This window comes from Lolium perenne, chromosome 5 (genome assembly GCF_019359855.2).
Source record: "Lolium perenne isolate Kyuss_39 chromosome 5, Kyuss_2.0, whole genome shotgun sequence".
Taxonomy (NCBI): Eukaryota; Viridiplantae; Streptophyta; class Magnoliopsida; order Poales; family Poaceae; genus Lolium; species Lolium perenne.
In genome coordinates, this window is record NC_067248.2 from 30,173,871 (window position 1) to 30,199,082 (window position 25,212).

Below are 25,212 nucleotides of genomic sequence, written 5' to 3' on the forward strand. Positions count from 1 at the left end.
AACTCATTTTCTCAATATGTGCGGCTTAATGGTCACCCATATTTCTCTTTTCCCCAAAATGCATGCAACTGGAAAAAATTATTCCCATCCCAGTAGACCCACGCGTGGTCGAGAGAGCGAGCTCACAATTCCACCTGCGAACAGAAGAACCGTTCACATCATACTTCTGCGCATATACCTTTTATGATGGCTCACATCATGGCTGATTTCTACCCACCAATAATAACACCACAATGTGAATCTGCATATAGTTCTTCATATGTGATGAGCTCGAACGTACATATGTTCATTCCACTGTCAACAAAGGTGTCCATAAGGTAAATCTAAATCATAGGTGTATTTTCAAGATGAACTCATCAATTGCGTAAGCAGGAGTACATTCTGGACTACATGAATGTCAAGTTCTATCAACAATTATGTAGCAGCCGAAGCAAATGTTAATATGATTATCTTAAAAAGCACTATGTGTAGCAAGGAGCAGACTGCAAGTATGAGGGATAGGATGCTAAAAAAATATCACTATCTGGTGTCCAATTTGGTAAGTCAAGTCAATATTATATAGTATGGATTCCCAAACATAGAAATAGCACACATAAGAGAAGAAGCAATAGTCTAGCAACACGGTGCAAAACAAACAATAGGACAAAATAATAAGAATTGTGCTTCTTACCTTGCATATTGGGGGTTGACGATACCTCAAATTGACAAGTAAACTTTCACTTTTCAAGTCAAAGTGCACTATATTGTTTATTATGCAAGTACACATTCCAAAATTTGTATCAGTGGCAATGATTAGTATACTCCTTTGATCCTTCAGTTGTGCAAGTATCTCAATGGCTCGGAGAGCGAGTCATAAACATAATTTACCTAACCTGTAGTCAGGAATAGAAATGCAACCAACAAACAACATTTTTTGTGAAAAAACAATAAGTGGATATGATATTGGACCTATTGCCCCGAAACAAACTCCATCACCATGCAGTAATTTACGAGTTGGTAATGTACAGGTGTCCAATTTTTAGCTTCTTACTTCCAATCAGTGTCTGTTATGCTATGAAAATCTAGGCAAATCAAATAGAAAATATTTTGAAATAAGATAATCATGGCACTTCACATTCGGGAATAGTAAAAAATGAATCTTTTAATTCTGTAATTGGGAAAAATAAGGTGTTGGCTATTATTTCAAGGTTTAGCTAACTATTTTACATTTTTAGTAAAACGTAAGGAGCAATAAGTCTATAAAAAAGGCAAAAGATAATTATATAAAGCAGGTGTTGGAGAGGTGCTAGATGACCTGATACGCCATGTTCGGTGATAGGGAAGCGGTGTTGACAATCTCAACTCGTGCACTATGGACCTGACATCAATAGACAGTGCTAACAGTAGAAAATAAGAGCTTTATGCTTTATTAGGCATGCTGGCTGAGTTTGGCATTCAGCGATTCCAAATTACTATGAAGCTGAAAACAGATTCAACATAAAAAAAAATGAGACATGAGATGAAAGCATATTAATGAGAGCATATAGAGCATAAGCTGTTTGGTAGCCAAGGAAAATGGCATTTGCCATTACGTTGATTAAATACATCATTTGGCGCTTCATGGTCCTGAACAAATAAATAATTCGATGCAGACAATTGATTATAAATACCAACTACAATTAACCTACCGCTGGAAGGTACTAACAGTACAGGAAAAATAAATGCATGCCCTTCAAAAATGTGAAGCATACTAAAAGCTTCTACAGCGGAAGGGGAGGAAGACGTCCATGCACACAAGGAACCGATGTTTCAGAACTCAGACAGTAAAATGTTATTCACACATGCGTTTTGGAGTGGTACAACACGAACAGTAATAATCCAACCATAATTCGCAAAACACCATAACCCCTCAAAAAATCCAAAGATCTCTTATAGGTAAACTGATATTCTACAGTGCCGACGATACTTCTGTTTAGCCTACATAGAGTACAATAACTTTCTAAGAACCAGAAAATAAGATTAAGAAAATACTTGTTGTTGTTCACATTACCTTGTCATCGCTGTAGGATCCATATGAGGCCGGATTGATTCCTGGCTCCTACACTATGGCCCTGCCACGTCTGCACTAATTAACAACAGCAACACGTGTTAGAGACGGCCGACACTCTGTCTATGTAATAGCATTTCACATGTCATTAGTCAAAGATAGGTAAATAGGTTAGAGGAAAGCACATACTCCGGCTTCACAATCACATGTCAGAAATCTGAGCTAGGTTTCAGGCAAGCACGCCAACGAGTTCACTCAACTTTGAATCATAGTAAATCTAGATGAAATGAACAATAACTTCTGCGCATATACCTTTTATGATGGCTCACATCATGGCTGATTTCTACCCACCAATAATAACACCACAATGTGAATCTGCATATAGTTCTTCATCTGTGATGAGCTCGAACGTACATATGTTCATTCCACTGTCAACAAAGGTGTCCATAAGGTAAATCTTAATCATAGGTGTATTTTCAAGATGAACTCATCAATTGCGTAAGCAGGAGTACATTCTGGACTACATGAATGTCAAGTTCTATCAACAATTATGTAGCAGCCGAAGCAAATGTTAATATGATTATCTTAAAAAGCACTATGTGTAGCAAGGAGCAGACTGCAAGTATGGGGGATAGGATGCTAAAAAAATATCACTATCTGGTGTCCAATTTGGTAAGTCAAGTCAATATTATATAGTATGGATTCCCAAACATAGAAATAGCACACATAAGAGAAGAAGCAATAGTCTAGCCACACGGTGCAAAACAAACAATAGGACAAAATAATAAGAATTGTGCTTCTTACCTTGCATATTGGGGGTTGACGATACCTCAAATTGACAAGTAAACTTTCACTTTTCAAGTCAAAGTGCACTATATTGTTTATTATGCAAGTACACATTCCAAAATTTGTATCAGTGGCAATGATTAGTATACTCCTTTGATCCTTCAGTTGTGCAAGTATCTCAATGGCTCGGAGAGCGAGTCATAAACATAATTTACCTAACCTGTAGTCAGGAATAGAAATGCAACCAACAAACAACATTTTTTGTGAAAAAACAATAAGTGGATATGATATTGGACCTATTGCCCCGAAACAAACTCCATCACCATGCAGTAATTTACGAGTCGGTAATGTACAGGTGTCCAATTTTTAGCTTCTTACTTCCAATCAGTGTCTGTTATGCTATGAAAATCTAGGCAAATCAAATAGAAAATATTTTGAAATAAGATAATCATGGCACTTCACATTCGGGAATAGTAAAAAATGAATCTTTTAATTCTGTAATTGGGAAAAATAAGGTGTTGGCTATTATTTCAAGGTTTAGCTAACTATTTTACATTTTTAGTAAAACGTAAGGAGCAATAAGTCTATAAAAAAGGCAAAAGATAATTATATAAAGCAGGTGTTGGAGAGGTGCTAGATGACCTGATACGCCATGTTCGGTGATAGGGAAGCGGTGTTGACAATCTCAACTCGTGCACTATGGACCTGACATCAATAGACAGTGCTAACAGTAGAAAATAAGAGCTTTATGCTTTATTAGGCATGCTGGCTGAGTTTGGCATTCAGCGATTCCAAATTACTATGAAGCTGAAAACAGATTCAACATAAAAAAAATGAGACATGAGATGAAAGCATATTAATGAGAGCATATAGAGCATATGCTGTTTGGTAGCCAAGGAAAATGGCATTTGCCATTACGTTGATTAAATACATCATTTGGCGCTTCATGGTCCTGAACAAATAAATAATTCGATGCAGACAATTGATTATAAATACCAACTACAATTAACCTACCGCTGGAAGGTACTAACAGTACAGGAAAAATAAATGCATGCCCTTCAAAAATGTGAAGCATACTAAAAGCTTCTACAGCGGAAGGGGAGGAAGACGTCCATGCACACAAGGAACCGATGTTTCAGAACTCAGACAGTAAAATGTTATTCACACATGCGTTTTGGAGTGGTACAACACGAACAGTAATAATCCAACCATAATTCGCAAAACACCATAACCCCTCAAAAAATCCAAAGATCTCTTATAGGTAAACTGATATTCTACAGTGCCGACGACACTTCTGTTTAGCCTACATAGAGTACAATAACTTTCTAAGAACCAGAAAATAAGATTAAGAAAATACTTGTTGTTGTTCACATTACCTTGTCATCGCTGTAGGATCCATATGAGGCCGGATTGATTCCTGGCTCCTACACTATGGTCCTGCCACGTCTGCACTAATTAACAACAGCAACACGTGTTAGAGACGGCCGACACTCTGTCTATGTAATAACATTTCACATGTCATTAGTCAAAGATAGGTAAATAGGTTAGAGGAAAGCACATACTCCGGCTTCACAATCACATGTCAGAAATCTGAGCTAGGTTTCAGGCAAGCACGCCAACGAGTTCACTCAACTTTGAATCATAGTAAATCTAGATGAAATGAACAACCATCGAATTAGAGCAAGCTAAACACCCTAATCGGCAGAGGAAAGGCGACAAAAATTAGCTAACCATGAGAGCCAAATGGGGGCGTGGATTAGGTGATGGGAGTGGCACAAATGCCATTCTACTCCACTTCGGCGGCACCAGCATCGTCCTCTCGGATAAGGCGCGACAGGGCCTCGGTGGTGGGCATGGGCGGTTGCCTCGGCTTGACAGTATCTACCATGGATTGAGTCGACCTACTTATATATTGGTGAAAAATGAGCTCTATACCTACCATGACAGATCGTTCTCAACAAGTGAATCAAAACTCACAATCAACACATCTAGAAAGGGAATTCACCTGCGGCATGTCTCCTGTGGAGGTGTAGAGGAGTTGATGACCACCGCCAACAGCTGACTTGCCAAGACACACGCACCGGGTGAGCCTAGAGTTCACCTGTGTCATGCAGGCTCGCACATTTGCATCCTCACGTTCTAGCTGCAACCACGGCATCGTGCATGGCCTCCAAGTCCGTGGTCCTCCAGGTCTGATCTGGGCGAGCCAGCCACCGACGTCGACACCGCTACAGCCGCCATAGATTGAAACAATGACATAAAGGTGAGAATTATTACTTAAGTAAGAAGAACCTTCTATTATAAAACTCCTAAATCTAGTAGGCACATGAATTAAAAGTATGGCCTGCCATAGATTAAAGAATTTCAACCAATTAGGGCAAATAAAGGATAAGAGTAGGTGGTAGCTATTTTTGAAATGGGTCAGTTGAACATATGTACCAGCTCGCATTAACAAAGGTTAAAAAATCTTCAAAAAACGGAAGAGAAGAAAACTGATCAATATGGCAACTAATCCATGCATGCAGGATACCAGATCCTTACACAATTCTAGTGATTTTCACCATATAATAAGTGATTTAAGGAATACCAAATTGTATAAATTAAGGGGAAGCCTATGTATACATCTAAACCTGACACAAACGAATCAATACTCTTAAGAAATAAAACCCAACATATCTTCAACTGCATAGCAGACCAACAGTTTGTCGGATATATTCATGTGGTGCTACTCAAGTACACAAATCATATGTGCACATCATATGTAAAACTACAGACCTTAGTGTGCAAAGATTACAGATAGATGAACAATTCAGATTACCCCAAAATAATAGCAAGGTGCTTCCCGATTTAAAAGATGAAAGATTCAGACGATGGGAGATTATTATGTCTCTTGCCAATCCGGGTGCAATTAGATTCTGAAAAAATAACAAGAAGATGAGCATGCCGCCGGTGAGCTCCTGCACAGGCCGGTGGCGAGCAGATCGGGAGGCCGGCGTCGAGTAGATGAGCATGCCACCGGGAGCTCCTGCACAGGCCGGCGGAAGTTCGGCCTGTACGGAGGCTGGGGCGAGCTCCTGTCCAGGAAGGCGTTGATCAGATCGAGAAGCCGGGAGATGGGGTGGTCGAGAGGTCGGTGGTCGGGGGCTGTGGAGGCGACGGCACCGTGAGAACCTGGCCGCGCGGAGGCCTTGGCGAGGGATGTGGGGATGCTGTTGGCAGCTGCTCTCTACTGCCAAAGGGAGGAGGGGGCGGCGGGCGGGCGGCGGAATGTGGAGATGGAGGCGGGCTGCGCGAGCGTGAGGATTGCGTCCCGGGTGAGGAGCGAGGGTTTCGGGTGCCTAGGGTTCCCGTTCCACTCAAGTTAGCTGGGCTTTGGCCCAGTTGGGCCCGCGCGGGATGATGGAATGCTGGAATAAGCGGACGAGGTTGACGACCAAAACTTGACGTATTGAAAGGTTGGCAGAATAAGGAACATGTTCCTCCTTTTTAAATAGTGTAGAAAATGCCCGTGCGTTGCCACGGGTCTTCAAATTTTATTTCTTAATATACATATATAATTACAACTCGCTATGAAAATTTGAAACAAATCAGGGAAAGATACTATACAACACGATAACACCGAAGCAATAACAAGGTAACATTGTTGTGCCTCTATGTGGTTCCAAGTTCTAGCTCTTCTTTTCTTCCGCGGCCAGTCCATAAGCGTGTTCAGGCCGTCATAACTGTTAACTCAACAACCACTCCTTTTGAATGTATTATTGTCTCACAAAATGTGTGTGTTGCAAACACAAGTCTAACTAAAGGAATGCTTCTTTTTTGATTAGTCAAAACAACACTTTGATATTCATAAATATCTGGAGACACCCCTAGATTGTAGCCTTCTGTGTCAAACATATAAAAGGGGCTTAGCAAATCTTCAATAATAGCTGGGGTAAAAAACTCCATGGGTAGGAGGTGTTGCGGATGCTAATTTTTTTAGGTAGCTTCCTCAAACCTCTTTAGCACATGCAAGCCAAAGAAAAATTAAGTAAAACACGGTTGCGATCATAGATCATTGCTTTTGTGAATCTTTCTCTAGCTCCCTTGCCTTTCCCCGTGTCTCTCCCCATTGGTTCCAGTAACCCCTACCTCAACAACAACACCACTACACGCTGCTTTGCGTTCGGTGTTTTCTCCAACTCCAAATTAAAACTAACTGCAAATGGTTTTGAATGCTTATTATAATGCAGAAAAAACCATTTGCAGAAATCACGAAGAACTTGATAGTATGAAATTCACTTACCTTGCATGCAACAAGATCCCACTGTGATACTTTACCCAAGAAAAGACTACACCTGTTATGTTATTTGTCTTGGGATGGATGCAATAGATTTCTGGATTTTTTAATAGTATGGTGATATGATTCCGCAGATTGAGAATTTTATGAGGAGCAATATATAACTGGGAATTCTAATTTGAATAGTATGATGATTTGATTAGAATTTTATATATGGAGTAGTAGTGTCATAACACATGTCACATCGCTATCATAAGGAACTTTTGTTAATAGCAAAATCTTTGTCATTGCTGCATCGAACTACCCCTAGATCCTCCTGGCGTTTCCTCTCATTGCTCCGCACCTCCTCCTCGCTTCAGTTTTAAAATTATTGTCAAATTTTTGTGCTGACATACACCTTCTATATGTCTACTTTGACAATCTTTATAGCTAGATCATTCTCGAAAATTACTTCATCTGCCATAATAACTTGCTTCCACATAAACTGGAGGCTCCGAGACAATGCAAAACCTAAGAACATGGTGACAGCTCATCATATCTTCTCTTTCTAAATAGCTGACCCCATTTTTCTGTCCTCCTATGAAGCCACGTCAACCCAATTAGCGATCCCCTCCAGTTCTCTACATGGGGCGTCACTAAGAAGGCTCGAAGAGGCACCCGACATGGGCCAGAAAGAAAAGTCAGCCCTCCACTTCCTCTCCTCAATTCATTAGTCATTACTCATCTGTTTCATATCCGTTGGTTCACGAACAGATCAAGAGACTTTGACAATCTTTAATTATACTATAGCCAAAGAAGTTCCTTTAAAAATAGTGTACATTGATTTCTAACTTATGATACAATATCGTGTTTTAAATAATAACAATAGTGCCAATCTTCCTTTTTCCTCTTTGCTCTTCCTTTCATCCATTTCTTCTCTTATGCAAATCTGTATTGAGTCATTTGCCATGTTGATATCCCGCGCTCTTATGCAAATATATATTGAGTCATTTAACATGCTGGATATCCCGCAAAAATAGAGTAATACATTTTTAGTGCTACTAAAAAAAACCCAACGTGAATTCCGCAGCAACGGGCGGGGGTATCCTCTAGTATAACTAAGTAGTTCATCCCCACTTACCTATTTCTCTAAACATGCAGCTATGCCACCTCAGAGGGCCCACCATAACAGCCATTTCTCATCCATGCAGTTTGTGTTGATGCCTACTTATTATTTCTGCATGATGCACTTCAACATGACTCCCTCTCTTCCACCATTATTTCTTCTCTACCATTATTTCTTCTCTACATGGAGTTAAACCGGTCGTTTCCTTTGGTCCCTTTGCGCTCCACTCAACATTGTGACTGCTCATCTACTTCCGCTCTCATATGAAGATGGCATCTTCCTTTCTCAAAAATATCGGCCAGATGGCCAATGTCTTCGCTTATCCTATTCCACGCACAGGACAATCCAAATTGGCTTCATCTTCCTCGCCTATCCTGATAGTTGTGTGCCTTAACCTTGTTACCATTCCATTGTACTCGACACTTGCTGTTGAAGGAAAGCAACCAAAAACAGTGAATCGATGTGTGTGCTGACACTAAGACCGTGGCGGCAATCGTGGGAGACAGGCACACCTTTGATCATCTATGTGTTTTTTTTTGGGTATAGTGGCTGATCCACGGGACAAAGTGCATACATGGTTTCTTCTGAAGGTGATTTTGATTCGGTTGTATTCCTGTGTGACTTATTATGGGGCAATCAATGATCTATCAGATAAGATGCAGACTTAATTGTTTACTATAAGATTTTGTCTCTGTTGTTTGTTCCCTTCCAATGTAAGGATAGGCCTATAACTTAATTAGCTTCTTTATATTCCTGATCAAATTATATGAATGCTCGGAAGATTCATTCAATTTATCTTCCAATTCAAACTGATACTTTGTTTTGCACATATGGTTGTTCTTTCCATGTAGTGCAGCAGTGAAAGCATATTTTGGAAGATGATTCACGTTTCTTCTAAGCCTCAGAGTTTCTGGCCAGAATACCAAGATTACACAATTGATACTGCTTTTGCATACCTTTTGGGTATGCTTCATTGGCTCTACTACATGTCCCCTCTAGATTCTCTTTGCTTTGGATTCTAGCAGGGTACGAATGATTCTACATGAAGATCAATTGTTTACTATTCCACAGGTTTGCATAAGCGTATCTTGATTGCCATCTCAACAACTATACATCTCAACAACTATATATGTTACATGGTTTAATCAACAACCATTCGGAAAGAGTCACATGATATGGTGTAAACACTTAATAAACTCATTTTCTCAATATGTGCGGCTTAATGGTCACCCATATTTCTCTTTTCCCCAAAATGCATGCAACTGGAAAAAAAAATTATTCCCATCCCAGTAGACCCACGCGTGGTCGAGAGAGCGAGCTCACAATTCCACCTGCGAACAGAAGAACCGTTCACATCATACTTCTGCGCATATACCTTTTATGATGGCTCACATCATGGCTGATTTCTACCCACCAATAATAACACCACAATGTGAATCTGCATATAGTTCTTCATATGTGATGAGCTCGAACGTACATATGTTCATTCCACTGTCAACAAAGGTGTCCATAAGGTAAATCTAAATCATAGGTGTATTTTCAAGATGAACTCATCAATTGCGTAAGCAGGAGTACATTCTGGACTACATGAATGTCAAGTTCTATCAACAATTATGTAGCAGCCGAAGCAAATGTTAATATGATTATCTTAAAAAGCACTATGTGTAGCAAGGAGCAGACTGCAAGTATGAGGGATAGGATGCTAAAAAAATATCACTATCTGGTGTCCAATTTGGTAAGTCAAGTCAATATTATATAGTATGGATTCCCAAACATAGAAATAGCACACATAAGAGAAGAAGCAATAGTCTAGCAACACGGTGCAAAACAAACAATAGGACAAAATAATAAGAATTGTGCTTCTTACCTTGCATATTGGGGGTTGACGATACCTCAAATTGACAAGTAAACTTTCACTTTTCAAGTCAAAGTGCACTATATTGTTTATTATGCAAGTACACATTCCAAAATTTGTATCAGTGGCAATGATTAGTATACTCCTTTGATCCTTCAGTTGTGCAAGTATCTCAATGGCTCGGAGAGCGAGTCATAAACATAATTTACCTAACCTGTAGTCAGGAATAGAAATGCAACCAACAAACAACATTTTTTGTGAAAAAACAATAAGTGGATATGATATTGGACCTATTGCCCCGAAACAAACTCCATCACCATGCAGTAATTTACGAGTTGGTAATGTACAGGTGTCCAATTTTTAGCTTCTTACTTCCAATCAGTGTCTGTTATGCTATGAAAATCTAGGCAAATCAAATAGAAAATATTTTGAAATAAGATAATCATGGCACTTCACATTCGGGAATAGTAAAAAATGAATCTTTTAATTCTGTAATTGGGAAAAATAAGGTGTTGGCTATTATTTCAAGGTTTAGCTAACTATTTTACATTTTTAGTAAAACGTAAGGAGCAATAAGTCTATAAAAAAGGCAAAAGATAATTATATAAAGCAGGTGTTGGAGAGGTGCTAGATGACCTGATACGCCATGTTCGGTGATAGGGAAGCGGTGTTGACAATCTCAACTCGTGCACTATGGACCTGACATCAATAGACAGTGCTAACAGTAGAAAATAAGAGCTTTATGCTTTATTAGGCATGCTGGCTGAGTTTGGCATTCAGCGATTCCAAATTACTATGAAGCTGAAAACAGATTCAACATAAAAAAAAATGAGACATGAGATGAAAGCATATTAATGAGAGCATATAGAGCATAAGCTGTTTGGTAGCCAAGGAAAATGGCATTTGCCATTACGTTGATTAAATACATCATTTGGCGCTTCATGGTCCTGAACAAATAAATAATTCGATGCAGACAATTGATTATAAATACCAACTACAATTAACCTACCGCTGGAAGGTACTAACAGTACAGGAAAAATAAATGCATGCCCTTCAAAAATGTGAAGCATACTAAAAGCTTCTACAGCGGAAGGGGAGGAAGACGTCCATGCACACAAGGAACCGATGTTTCAGAACTCAGACCGTAAAATGTTATTCACACATGCGTTTTGGAGTGGTACAACACGAACAGTACTAATCCAACCATAATTCGCAAAACACCATAACCCCTCAAAAAATCCAAAGATCTCTTATAGGTAAACTGATATTCTACGGTCGACGATACTTCTGTTTAGCCTACATAGAGTACAATAACTTTCTAAGAACCAGAAAATAAGATTAAGAAAATACTTGTTGTTGTTCACATTACCTTGTCATCGCTGTAGGATCCATATGAGGCCGGATTGATTCCTGGCTCCTACACTATGGCCCTGCCACGTCTGCACTAATTAACAACAGCAACACGTGTTAGAGACGGCCGACACTCTGTCTATGTAATAGCATTTCACATGTCATTAGTCAAAGATAGGTAAATAGGTTAGAGGAAAGCACATACTCCGGCTTCACAATCACATGTCAGAAATCTGAGCTAGGTTTCAGGCAAGCACGCCAACGAGTTCACTCAACTTTGAATCATAGTAAATCTAGATGAAATGAACAATAACTTCTGCGCATATACCTTTTATGATGGCTCACATCATGGCTGATTTCTACCCACCAATAATAACACCACAATGTGAATCTGCATATACTTCTTCATATGTGATGAGCTCGAACGTACATATGTTCATTCCACTGTCAACAAAGGTGTCCATAAGGTAAATCTTAATCATAGGTGTATTTTCAAGATGAACTCATCAATTGCGTAAGCAGGAGTACATTCTGGACTACATGAATGTCAAGTTCTATCAACAATTATGTAGCAGCCGAAGCAAATGTTAATATGATTATCTTAAAAAGCACTATGTGTAGCAAGGAGCAGACTGCAAGTATGGGGGATAGGATGCTAAAAAAATATCACTATCTGGTGTCCAATTTGGTAAGTCAAGTCAATATTATATAGTATGGATTCCCAAACATAGAAATAGCACACATAAGAGAAGAAGCAATAGTCTAGCCACACGGTGCAAAACAAACAATAGGACAAAATAATAAGAATTGTGCTTCTTACCTTGCATATTGGGGGTTGACGATACCTCAAATTGACAAGTAAACTTTCACTTTTCAAGTCAAAGTGCACTATATTGTTTATTATGCAAGTACACATTCCAAAATTTGTATCAGTGGCAATGATTAGTATACTCCTTTGATCCTTCAGTTGTGCAAGTATCTCAATGGCTCGGAGAGCGAGTCATAAACATAATTTACCTAACCTGTAGTCAGGAATAGAAATGCAACCAACAAACAACATTTTTTGTGAAAAAACAATAAGTGGATATGATATTGGACCTATTGCCCCGAAACAAACTCCATCACCATGCAGTAATTTACGAGTCGGTAATGTACAGGTGTCCAATTTTTAGCTTCTTACTTCCAATCAGTGTCTGTTATGCTATGAAAATCTAGGCAAATCAAATAGAAAATATTTTGAAATAAGATAATCATGGCACTTCACATTCGGGAATAGTAAAAAATGAATCTTTTAATTCTGTAATTGGGAAAAATAAGGTGTTGGCTATTATTTCAAGGTTTAGCTAACTATTTTACATTTTTAGTAAAACGTAAGGAGCAATAAGTCTATAAAAAAGGCAAAAGATAATTATATAAAGCAGGTGTTGGAGAGGTGCTAGATGACCTGATACGCCATGTTCGGTGATAGGGAAGCGGTGTTGACAATCTCAACTCGTGCACTATGGACCTGACATCAATAGACAGTGCTAACAGTAGAAAATAAGAGCTTTATGCTTTATTAGGCATGCTGGCTGAGTTTGGCATTCAGCGATTCCAAATTACTATGAAGCTGAAAACAGATTCAACATAAAAAAAATGAGACATGAGATGAAAGCATATTAATGAGAGCATATAGAGCATATGCTGTTTGGTAGCCAAGGAAAATGGCATTTGCCATTACGTTGATTAAATACATCATTTGGCGCTTCATGGTCCTGAACAAATAAATAATTCGATGCAGACAATTGATTATAAATACCAACTACAATTAACCTACCGCTGGAAGGTACTAACAGTACAGGAAAAATAAATGCATGCCCTTCAAAAATGTGAAGCATACTAAAAGCTTCTACAGCGGAAGGGGAGGAAGACGTCCATGCACACAAGGAACCGATGTTTCAGAACTCAGACAGTAAAATGTTATTCACACATGCGTTTTGGAGTGGTACAACACGAACAGTAATAATCCAACCATAATTCGCAAAACACCATAACCCCTCAAAAAATCCAAAGATCTCTTATAGGTAAACTGATATTCTACAGTGCCGACGACACTTCTGTTTAGCCTACATAGAGTACAATAACTTTCTAAGAACCAGAAAATAAGATTAAGAAAATACTTGTTGTTGTTCACATTACCTTGTCATCGCTGTAGGATCCATATGAGGCCGGATTGATTCCTGGCTCCTACACTATGGTCCTGCCACGTCTGCACTAATTAACAACAGCAACACGTGTTAGAGACGGCCGACACTCTGTCTATGTAATAACATTTCACATGTCATTAGTCAAAGATAGGTAAATAGGTTAGAGGAAAGCACATACTCCGGCTTCACAATCACATGTCAGAAATCTGAGCTAGGTTTCAGGCAAGCACGCCAACGAGTTCACTCAACTTTGAATCATAGTAAATCTAGATGAAATGAACAACCATCGAATTAGAGCAAGCTAAACACCCTAATCGGCAGAGGAAAGGCGACAAAAATTAGCTAACCATGAGAGCCAAATGGGGGCGTGGATTAGGTGATGGGAGTGGCACAAATGCCATTCTACTCCACTTCGGCGGCACCAGCATCGTCCTCTCGGATAAGGCGCGACAGGGCCTCGGTGGTGGGCATGGGCGGTTGCCTCGGCTTGACAGTATCTACCATGGATTGAGTCGACCTACTTATATATTGGTGAAAAATGAGCTCTATACCTACCATGACAGATCGTTCTCAACAAGTGAATCAAAACTCACAATCAACACATCTAGAAAGGGAATTCACCTGCGGCATGTCTCATGTGGAGGTGTAGAGGAGTTGATGACCACCGCCAACAGCTGACTTGCCAAGACACACGCACCGGGTGAGCCTAGAGTTCACCTGTGTCATGCAGGCTCGCACATTTGCATCCTCACGTTCTAGCTGCAACCACGGCATCGTGCATGGCCTCCAAGTCCGTGGTCCTCCAGGTCTGATCTGGGCGAGCCAGCCACCGACGTCGACACCGCTACAGCCGCCATAGATTGAAACAATGACATAAAGGTGAGAATTATTACTTAAGTAAGAAGAACCTTCTATTATAAAACTCCTAAATCTAGTAGGCACATGAATTAAAAGTATGGCCTGCCATAGATTAAAGAATTTCAACCAATTAGGGCAAATAAAGGATAAGAGTAGGTGGTAGCTATTTTTGAAATGGGTCAGTTGAACATATGTACCAGCTCGCATTAACAAAGGTTAAAAAATCTTCAAAAAACGGAAGAGAAGAAAACTGATCAATATGGCAACTAATCCATGCATGCAGGATACCAGATCCTTACACAATTCTAGTGATTTTCACCATATAATAAGTGATTTAAGGAATACCAAATTGTATAAATTAAGGGGAAGCCTATGTATACATCTAAACCTGACACAAACGAATCAATACTCTTAAGAAATAAAACCCAACATATCTTCAACTGCATAGCAGACCAACAGTTTGTCGGATATATTCATGTGGTGCTACTCAAGTACACAAATCATATGTGCACATCATATGTAAAACTACAGACCTTAGTGTGCAAAGATTACAGATAGATGAACAATTCAGATTACCCCAAAATAATAGCAAGGTGCTTCCCGATTTAAAAGATGAAAGATTCAGACGATGGGAGATTATTATGTCTCTTGCCAATCCGGGTGCAATTAGATTCTGAAAAAATAACAAGAAGATGAGCATGCCGCCGGTGAGCTCCTGCACAGGCCGGTGGCGAGCAGATCGGGAGGCCGGCGTCGAGTAGATGAGCATGCCACCGGGAGCTCCTGCACAGGCCGGCGGAAGTTCGGCCTGTACGGAGGCTGGGGCGAGCTCCTGTCCAGGAAGGCGTTGATCAGATCGAGAAGCCGGGAGATGGGGTGGTCGAGAGGTCGGTGGTCGGGGGCTGTGGAGGCGACGGCACCGTGAGAACCTGGCCGCGCGGAGGCCTTGGCGAGGGATGTGGGGATGCTGTTGGCAGCTGCTCTCTACTGCCAAAGGGAGGAGGGGGCGGCGGGCGGGCGGCGGAATGTGGAGATGGAGGCGGGCTGCGCGAGCGTGAGGATTGCGTCCCGGGTGAGGAGCGAGGGTTTCGGGTGCCTAGGGTTCCCGTTCCACTCAAGTTAGCTGGGCTTTGGCCCAGTTGGGCCCGCGCGGGATGATGGAATGCTGGAATAAGCGGACGAGGTTGACGACCAAAACTTGACGTATTGAAAGGTTGGCAGAATAAGGAACATGTTCCTCCTTTTTAAATAGTGTAGATACACAACTCTGCTGGGCTTTTAACATCTGAAAAGACATGCAAGCTAAATGAATTGCGAAACACGCACTACTGGTGAAAACTGTAGTGATGCATGAGAAACCTTTACAAACATGAGCTAAATCGGACTTTTTTTCTTTTACAAAACAGCAGTCAAAACTTGGTGCAAGGAACAAAGAGAGAATGGTACACTTAAAACGTGCATGACTAGCAAGCTGATGAAAACTTCAAATTTGATCAAACTAAATCTTCTCGAACCCAATCATCTTGCATACATATTGGGGATAATGATTCTGGAAATGAAATGGTTAGATTGAGCCAAAAGATAGTGTTGAGAATTCCATATATCTCACTGTTGGCAAGTTCATTCTGCATATGCCCTATGGTCCAAGTGTTCCAGGACATGGCATCTTGACCTAGCATGATATCAAACATGGACATGGCATCTTGACCTAGCATGATATCAAACATCGTCTGGAAAGCCTTGATCTTTAATAGTTTTGCCTACATATTAACTAGTAGCATTTTCTGCAATGATGTCACCCATATCCACCCTTTACCCCCCCCCCCCCCCCCCCCCGGTTACCTGCACACTGCGCAATTGCAGATGCCAGACAACAATACCAGCATGTTAGAGGCTTTCTAGCATTTCATCGAACTCTTTGTAGGCTCCCAGATGCGACCAAACTGGAGTTAGGCATGCACTGGAGATGATGATACATAGAATGGATGGATCAAGTACGTAACTACTGAAGTGTTATTAAGTGAGGATATTGCACGGATATTGGAAGGAATTATTATTTACGAATTGTGTGTGCAGTTAAACAATACATATAATTATAAACATACATCAACTAGTCTCCTCATTGATGAAGGTACATGGTTGTAACACACATGTCATAACATGTTACTAGTAACTATACTAGCATCATATTCACTGCAAACAAAACTGTCCAGCGGAATCATTCTCGGTATATCTAAATTGTTGCAAAAGTATTTTATTACAGGTTAGAATGCTCACCTAATATTTTTTTGCACTTTGTATGCATTGATGCTTTTGACTAGCATGCCGTTAGTTCTGAAGAAAGGTTAATCAGCTAGAATTTGGTTTTAAAATTATTTGTCCTTGTCCAGATATGCTCTGATGATCCTCACCGATGGACTGGAATTTGAGGATCTTTTGAACGCTCACGAGATGTTTCACTGCCCTGGATCTTGCTGCTGCTTCCTTGCTATTGCTGGCTTGCTTTCCCTTATTTTCTTTGGGAGGAGCCATCACGTCATGAATGAATTTTGGTGGAGCATCTGGCAAAGGAAATGAACACATATAAACAGAAATGAATCCCATTGCAAGTTCACGTTAGATGTGATAAGGGTTGGCCCGACCTTCTCAGTAAGCAACGGTGGTGATGATGATCACGGGATGAACACAGCGGATGAACACGACGATGTAGTGGATGATAACTTGTATGAGCAACGAGATCTCTCGATTGGTCTCTGTTGCCAATGCAACAGCTCTCAACCCTGCAAGATATTCGCAACTCCACACACTTGCGCACGTAGCCGCCTACCACGAAGCGGTAAGTTGCAATCTACTAATTCTCAATGGAACAACAGATCACACAAGACTTTCAGATCTACACCAAATCAAGCAATATGGTGTAGGGGATTCAATAGTTTTGCAGAACAAACAACTAAGAACTAGGGTTTATCTTAAACGTGGTCTAAAGCAGCTAGGGGTGCGTCCTGTGCACTTATATAGGCGTCCGGGACGACTTCTGGTCGGAAAAATACAAGAATAACTGACCCAGAATAGATCTGGTCGAGACAGACTCGCACACGGCCGGTCTGGGGGCCGGTCGACCGGGCCTGGGACCGGGCTGGCCGGTTCAAACCAGGCTAGGGACCGGGTGCCGGCCGGACGGGGAAAGTGTCGCGCGGTAACCCGTCCGGTTGACGTCAGTGGGGCGCCCGGTTGGCGCCGGGGTGGATCCGGTCTGCCGCCTGGTCGGACCGGGCCAGGGACCGGGCGCGCCGGTGTGGTGGCCGGTCTGACCGGGTGTTGGGCCGGCCTGGACTTCGTCTTCTCCTCTCGCGCATGCCTCCCGCTCCTCCCTCGCGCGTACATGTCCAGCTTCACGTCCTTCTTCACGTCCAGCTGCTCCTCTCCTCCTCGTGCGATGCTTGTCTCCTCTTCATATCTGATCATACATAAGTAACAGGACTTAGGCAGTATAAAGTTCTCATCAATTAAAGTATGGTTTAGGAACAAGTTCACATGTTGTTTAAGTAGCTTCACACGAGCCCTTGTAATAGGTCCAATCCGAACTTCATTGGACTTGAGCTTCACAGCAGGTTCATCTTCATTTGGTAATGACGGAGGTAGTGGTGTAGTAGGGATGTCCTCATCATCTCCCCCCCTTCAAAAGGCGTCGACCTCGACGCTCCAAGGTCTTCTCCGTCATATGGTGTCAAATCAGCAACACTAAAAGAATTACTGATCAAGTGGAAGATCTATCGAGTATGCATTATCATTAATCTTGGCAAGCACTTTGTAAGGACCAGCACCACGAGGAAGCAACTTGGACTTCCGTAACTTCGGGAACCTATCCTTGCGAAAATGTACCCAGACCATATCACCAGGCTTGAACAACATCTCCTTGCGCTTTTTGTTCATTCTTGCAGCATTGCTCTTGCCTTTCTTCTCTATCAACTCTTTAGTCTTCACATGTATTTTCTTCACAAAAGCTGCCCTCTTGGATGCCTCCATATTGACTCTCTCATGGATGGGTAGAGGCAACAAATCAAGCGGAGTAATGGGTTTGAAACCATACACCACCTCAAAAGGACACAACTCTGTGGTAGAATGTACCGCCCTGTTGTAAGCAAACTCCACATGCGGCAAACACTCTTCCCACTCCTTCAGGTTCTTCTTGATCATGGATCTCAACAGTTGTGACAATGTTCTATTCACCACTTCAGTTTGACCATCAGTTTGGGGATGACAAGTTGTACTGAAAAGTAGCTTTGTCCTCAGATTTCTCCAAAGCGTCTTCCAGAAGTAGCTTATAAACTTCACGTCACGATCAGAAACAATAGTCTTCGGGACACCATGTAGACGTACAATCTCCCTAAAAAACAGGTTAGCAATATGTGACGCATCGTCGCTCTTGTGGCAGGCAATAAAGTGTGATATTTTAGAAAATCTGTCCACTACCACAAATATAGAATCATGGCCTCTTTTAGTACGCGGCAAACCCAACACAAAATCCATACTAATATCCTCCCAAGGTGTAGTAGGTGCCGGTAATGGAGTATACAAACCGTGAGGCTTCAGCTTGGACTTGGACTTATTGCAAGTAATGCACCTCTTCACATACATGTCCACATCCTGCCTCATCTTTGGCCAATAAAAATGATCAGCGAACATGAGTAGCGTCTTCTCACGCCCAAAGTGACCCATCAAACCTCCAGCATGAGATTCCTGCAATAAGAGCAAACGCACAGACGATTCTGGAACACATAGTTTGTTAGCTCTAAACAAGAACCCATCATGTATGTGATTTTTTTCACATGCCTTACCAAGAGGACATAAGCAATATGGTTCAGCAAAATCATGATCAGTGGCATACAAATCACGTAGTATCTCTAAACCAGGAATTTTAACATCAAGTTGAGTTAATAGCATATTCTTCCTAGATAGAGCATCAGCAACAATATTATCTTTTCCCTTCTTATGCTTAATAGTGTATGAAAAATAATCAATGAACTCAACCCACTTAGCAAGACGCCTATGCAAAGTAGATTGGGCTTTCAGATATTTCAAAGCTTCATGATCAGAATGTATGATAAATTCTTTTGTCCATAAATAATGTTGCCAAACCTCAAGAACTCTAATTAAAGCATACAATTCTTTATCATATATAGGATAGTTCAACTTTGCACCAGAAAGTTTCTCAGAAAAATATGCAACTGGGTGACCCTCTCGCGTCAACACACCACCAATTCCAATACCACTAGCATCACATTCAATCTCAAATTGCTTATTGAAATCAGGAAGTGGAAGCAACGGTGCAGAAGTTAACAATCGTTTCAGTTCATCAAAAGCATGATCTTGGGCTACGCCCCACTCAAAGACAACACCCTTTTTAGTCAATTTATTCAAAGGTGCAGCAATAGTACTAAAATTGGGCACAAATCGTCTATAAAACCCAGCAAGACCATGAAAACTTCTTACTTGACTCACATTCATGGGAGTAGGCCAATTTTGAATAGCTTCAATTTTAGACACATCTACTTCTACTCCATGCTTAGAGACAACATAACCCGGAAATATGACCTTATATTTGCAAAATGTGCACTTCTCAAGATTACCATAGAGTTTATTATCACGCAACACTTGCAAAACATGTCGAATATGTATAGTATGATCAGATTCATTGCGGCTGTAGATTAATATGTCATCAAAATACACAACCACAAACTTGCCAATAAAATCACGCAAAACATGGTTCATCAGTCTCATGAAAGTGCTAGGTGCATTAGTCAAACCAAAAGGCATTACTAACCACTCATATAAACCAAATTTTGTTTTAAAAGCTGTTTTCCACTCATCCCCTTCTTTCATCCTAATTTGATGATAACCACTACGCAAATCAATTTTAGAGAACACAGCAGCACCACTCAATTCATCTAACATATCCTCTAAACGGGGAATAGGATGACGATATCGAATAGTATTGTTGTTTATAGCTCTACAATCTATGCACATACGCCATGTACCATCTTTCTTAGGAACAAGAATAATAGAACAACACAAGGACTAAGGCTTATGCGGATATAACCTTTGTCGAGTAGTGTAACATCCCAAGTTTTCAATAAATAGAAGAATGAGTTTCCCAAATTCAAATTTGAGAACCAACAAAAAACTTTTATTAACTCTTGTGTTATGCATAGTGCCCATGTTTAATTCTTGTGTTTTTGACCTAATTATTGTGTGTGAGCTTAACAATGATTCTAAAACCCTAGAACATGATCTTGAGCACTAAGAGAGGAAGAAAAAGAAATAAGAAAGAAATGGCAAAACCTCACATATGGCTTATGGCCATTTTTGCAAATCCTCAACCAAGGCCATAATGGATTGTGACAATGCTTGGGAAACCTCCCTAGACCAATAACAAACACTTTTGAATCAAATAAACACAAATCAAAGCAAAGGAAAATTCAAATGCGAGTGACATATGATAATGGTCAAATCTGCTACTATTAATATGTTACCCACTTTGAGCCCTATTATTAAGCAAATCTTAAACCTAACCCTCCCAACTCTTTCCACCTCATCCAAGAGCATATCAAGGTGAACACTTTGTGTGTTGACCATCATGGTTGATTCTGTCCCTATTGCTTAGTATAAGGTTGACAAGTGGCAACATTAAAACAAAGTGTAGATCATACCCATTTTGAAATTTCACAAACCACCACCATTTTGCACACCACCACCACCACTAGGCTCCAAATATTATTCAAATCAACTCCACCAAAAAGATTTGCAAAATTCAACAAAAATGTTCTTGCGGCCATTTCATCAAACACATGGCAGGCTAGAATCTGCTTTTTTGCATACATGCTATTACCCAATGAATCTTTGCCTAAACTTGAGACCAACCTGCATCAAACTTGTACTCCTATTTCCCCTGCATCAAATCATGCCATTGCTCTGGTGATTAAAGCAAGGAGCACAGCTAGACATGGCCATGTCGTGCACCCTTGCACACCATCATGCCATCTCCCATCTCTGGTCCTCTCCCTCTCTTTAACCTTGTCACAGAGCATCTCCAGACCACCCTGCACCAGCCCATGCCAAACCCTGGCACGTGAGAGGCCGGCATTGGCCAGCCCCGTACGTGCCCAGAGCGTCCAGGACATGCTAGCCTGCACACTCACCGTGCACTGGACGCGCCAGAGCAGCAGCACGCGCCGCCGCATCCGTCCTTCCCTGCCCCTCCATCTCTGCATCGAGCATCTCCACGCCAACGGCTACAAGCTAGACACGCTCAAGCCCCTGCGTGCGCCCTGTCGCCGCCGCCCGCGCATAAAGTCCGCCGCCAGTACCGCCGCAGACACGGCATCATCCCGAGCCATCCCGTCGCACTTTCGTCGCGCCAGCTAGCACGCGAGACTCGCCATGATGCCAGCTGCACCATTCCGTCCTTACCTTGCCCCTTCGCTCACCAGAACGGCCGCGCCATGATCGACCTCCACGGGCACCCGCAGCACCCCTCCGACGCTATAAATAGGGCACTCCCGTGCCTCCATTCTCCACACCAACAGCTTCTCCTCCCATCTCTGCTCCTCCTCGAACAAAGCCCTAGCCACATTATCGCCGGAGCCACCTCAATTTGACGCCGGAGCCCGCCAGTACCCGCAGCACCGAGCCGTCGATTGGAGCCACCCCGAGCAACGCCATCTGTACCAGGAGACTCGCCGTCCACTCCAACGCCGCCACGCACCCCTCCGACGATCGCCGGAGCACCGGTAGGCTCTCCGACCCCATACCCTCGCCGCCAGTGAGTTCGCTTCTCGCTGGAGAAGACGACGCTCATGCGCCGTTGGATCTCCTTCTAATCCTACGCCTCCCATTGCTCGTACCGTTTCGCCCTTTAAGTCTCGCTGACAGCGGGCCCCACTGTCAGGAAGCCCACTCGCGCGAGACGCGTAGATGGGCTGGCCCAAGTCTTTTTTCCCACTGCGGCCCAGTTTCGTTTCCCGCCTAAGCCCAAGCGTTTGAAATAGAATTTGTGATTTATTTGAATTTCCTTGCAGATGCCAAATTCAAACTTAAATAGTTTCAAATCTACTGAACCAAATTCAACGAATTTTATATATTTGGAAAGCTTAGGAAAAGATCTAAATAACTACACTGGTTCTAACCCTATATGAGTTGTAGAATTAAAGTAGCAAAAATAACAAGGCATGGCCTTTTCCCCAAATGATATTGATGAAGTGTTGACCTTGGTCAACATATGATCATACGTTATTATTTGAGGAAATGAAGATTCAATGAGAGGAAATTATTTTCTCTTACAAGTTTATTAAAACACAAGTTAACCAACTCTTGTGATTAATGTGTGATGCTAGAATAATTGGTGTGAATCATTTGTGTGCTTAGGCTAGCCCTTAAGAATTGTTTGGTGATTGTATACCTCGTATCTGTTTATAGACGCTAGTACCGAGGAATACCAGGAGGAGGAGGTCTACGAGGAGGAAGAAGAACACTTTGATCAATACACCACTCAAGGCAAGCTATACTCTTGCAAGCTCCCAAGTGCAAAGCTCTACAAGAGCAAGGCACCATTACACTTCTATTTTTGTTTAAAGGATCCAATCCCAATTTTTTATTCTTGCAAGCTTTTACTTTATTTATCAAAGCTTACTTTATAGTTAACTTGGGTCTAAGTATAGAGGGTTATAAGAACATCAAAAGTAGCCTAGAGAAATACAAGTTAGATTAGCACCCCTCATGACTAGTTGCTAGTGCTAAACTAAAAATGACTACTCTAGATGGGAACATGTGAAAACCAATGACTTTGAAAACCTTTGAATGATGAGTCATTCTATTGAAAGATTTTGAAGTTGAATATGACATGAATGACTTGGTGGCTTTGACAAAAATTGATGATTGGGTTTGGATGCGATACCTTTCCAATTTTTTAGTACCCACACAATACCTGATTATGGGTAAGGCTTAACTAGAAACTTATGCACTTTAGTATGGGTTCCCTCTAAACAAGCGTCATAGAGGTTAGGTCGAGGCTGCCTCCGTTGAAAGTGAAATGACGTGAAATGAGGTGAATGTACGACCCAAGCCCTGTGCAGTTCCCGGGATAACAGTTGGCTATCACCGGGAGGCCAAACTCATGGGGAGAGGTGCCTACACTAGAGTATGTAAGTGAAAGGTTATGGCTGATGATCCGCATACTGAGTTATGATTATTCAGGGTTATCCCTGACGGATGTAATCAAAAGTTGTGGCACAAGTGTGCAACCTCTGCAGAGTGTAAATCTATTCGAATAGCCGTGTCCACGGTTACGGACGATTGGAAAGGCCATATTGTTCCGTTGTCAGATGTTTCCAAAAATGAATGGTGAAGTGGATGGTGATTTTGACTTGAGAACAACATGGTTGTGGGAATGACACTAATGTTCCCACTTGAGTTAAGTTAGGCAAATGAGGAGTCTTTCTTTAATAAGGTTTATGAAATAAAATTGGCTTTATGCAAATGAACCTATAGCTTAGCACCCCCTTAATCAAATTGATAGTACTTACACTAGTATTAGTTTGCGAGTACTTTAAAGTACTCATGGTTGTGTCCCTGGCTATTCCAATGGCCATACTATGAAGAGGAGCAGCAGTATTAGGACGATGGACAGCAGGACATCTACGATAATTAGGATCATCTCCTAACGTCAAGCGTTGCCTGTGGATTAGATGGACTACTACTCATTCGCTTCCGCTATGTGTTGTGTTTGTTGATCATTAGATCAACTATTATTGTAAGTGTGGATCATGTGATCTATTGTTGTAAGAAGACTATGGTTTGTATTGAATGATGACTCTATGATATCAACTGTTATGTCTCGCAAAAAAAATCTTCCTGGGATTGCGATGTATGGCATAATAGGCATCTGGACTCAAAAATTCGGGTGTTAACAAGTTGGTATCAGAGCCAGGTTTGACCTTAGGAGACCTTAGTTAGAATGGACGTCTGAAAATTTTAGTTTCGAAAACAAATGAATTGAATACCTTTGAAAAACTTACTCACCCTCTTACCCTTGAGATCTTTTACAAAAGGGAAATTCATGCTCTACCTTTTGTTTGTAATTCTACATAAAATTTTGACACACTTGCACTTCTCTAACTTACTCATCTAATTCTCTTACAGATGGAGCAAGTGAGCAACACCAAGTTTTACCAGCTGGGGAATGGCGGGAACTTGATCTTCGAGAGGGACTTAGATGCCCTATCGGAGTTCCTTGGACGCCCGCACCCGGAGTTCTTCGGAACTCAAGTCAACGACCAGCCCGGAGAGGAACTTCAGTGGATCGTCACCGCTGATCTGAGGGGCAAGATGGAGCCTCCCCGGTCCGAGAGGATCCAGTTCTCCATAAGGGAGAACAACTGGGTGGACGGACTCGCTCGTGCTCTTCAGGAAGCACTTGCCCATCTATGCGGGCAGAACGCGATGGCAATCCAAGGGGCTCGCTTTGCTCACCTCGCAAGGCATGACTCCATTGGAGGACCCATGGACCTGTAGTCTCACCCCGAACTGAACCATCATGTGGAGCATCTGGACTTCATGCTGCACGAGACCCAGAAGGAGCTGGACAACTCCCGCCACTACGCCAACCAGACTCACGCCCACATGGCACAGCAGACCGACACCATCAGGATTCTTACCCATGAGCGCAAGACACTCCGCCTTCAGCGTGCCAAGAAGGACTACACCATCGCTCGC

At 41.7% G+C, this 25,212-nt stretch overlaps 3 long non-coding RNA genes across 13 annotated transcripts; all 3 read right to left on the bottom strand.

Moving 5' to 3' along the window:
- Positions 1-81: 81 nt before the first annotated feature.
- LOC127298660 (uncharacterized) lies at positions 82-6,025 on the bottom strand. 10 transcript variants are annotated; one of them, XR_011744681.1, is made up of 6 exons: positions 4,818-6,025; positions 4,544-4,713; positions 4,375-4,462; positions 2,831-4,258; positions 2,339-2,454; positions 88-2,099 (listed from the first exon to the last, which is right to left on the bottom strand). It is a non-coding gene; the product is annotated as an uncharacterized lncRNA (long non-coding RNA). The 10 variants fall into 10 exon arrangements; XR_011744684.1 differs by having other exon boundaries at positions 82-134; positions 218-4,258; positions 4,818-6,024; XR_011744678.1 differs by having other exon boundaries at positions 2,339-4,258.
- Positions 6,026-9,044: 3,019 nt separating this feature from the next.
- On the bottom strand, positions 9,045-11,185 carry LOC139830981 (uncharacterized). Of its 2 annotated transcripts, none has more exons than XR_011744687.1 (2): positions 10,061-11,185; positions 9,045-9,524 (listed from the first exon to the last, which is right to left on the bottom strand). It is a non-coding gene; the product is annotated as an uncharacterized lncRNA (long non-coding RNA). The 2 variants fall into 2 exon arrangements; XR_011744686.1 differs by having other exon boundaries at positions 9,045-9,684.
- A 638-nt stretch (positions 11,186-11,823) lies between these two features.
- LOC139830982 (uncharacterized) lies at positions 11,824-15,287 on the bottom strand. The gene is made up of 3 exons (XR_011744688.1): positions 13,932-15,287; positions 13,763-13,850; positions 11,824-13,646 (listed from the first exon to the last, which is right to left on the bottom strand). It is a non-coding gene; the product is annotated as an uncharacterized lncRNA (long non-coding RNA).
- Between the last annotated feature and the right edge of the window lie 9,925 nt (positions 15,288-25,212).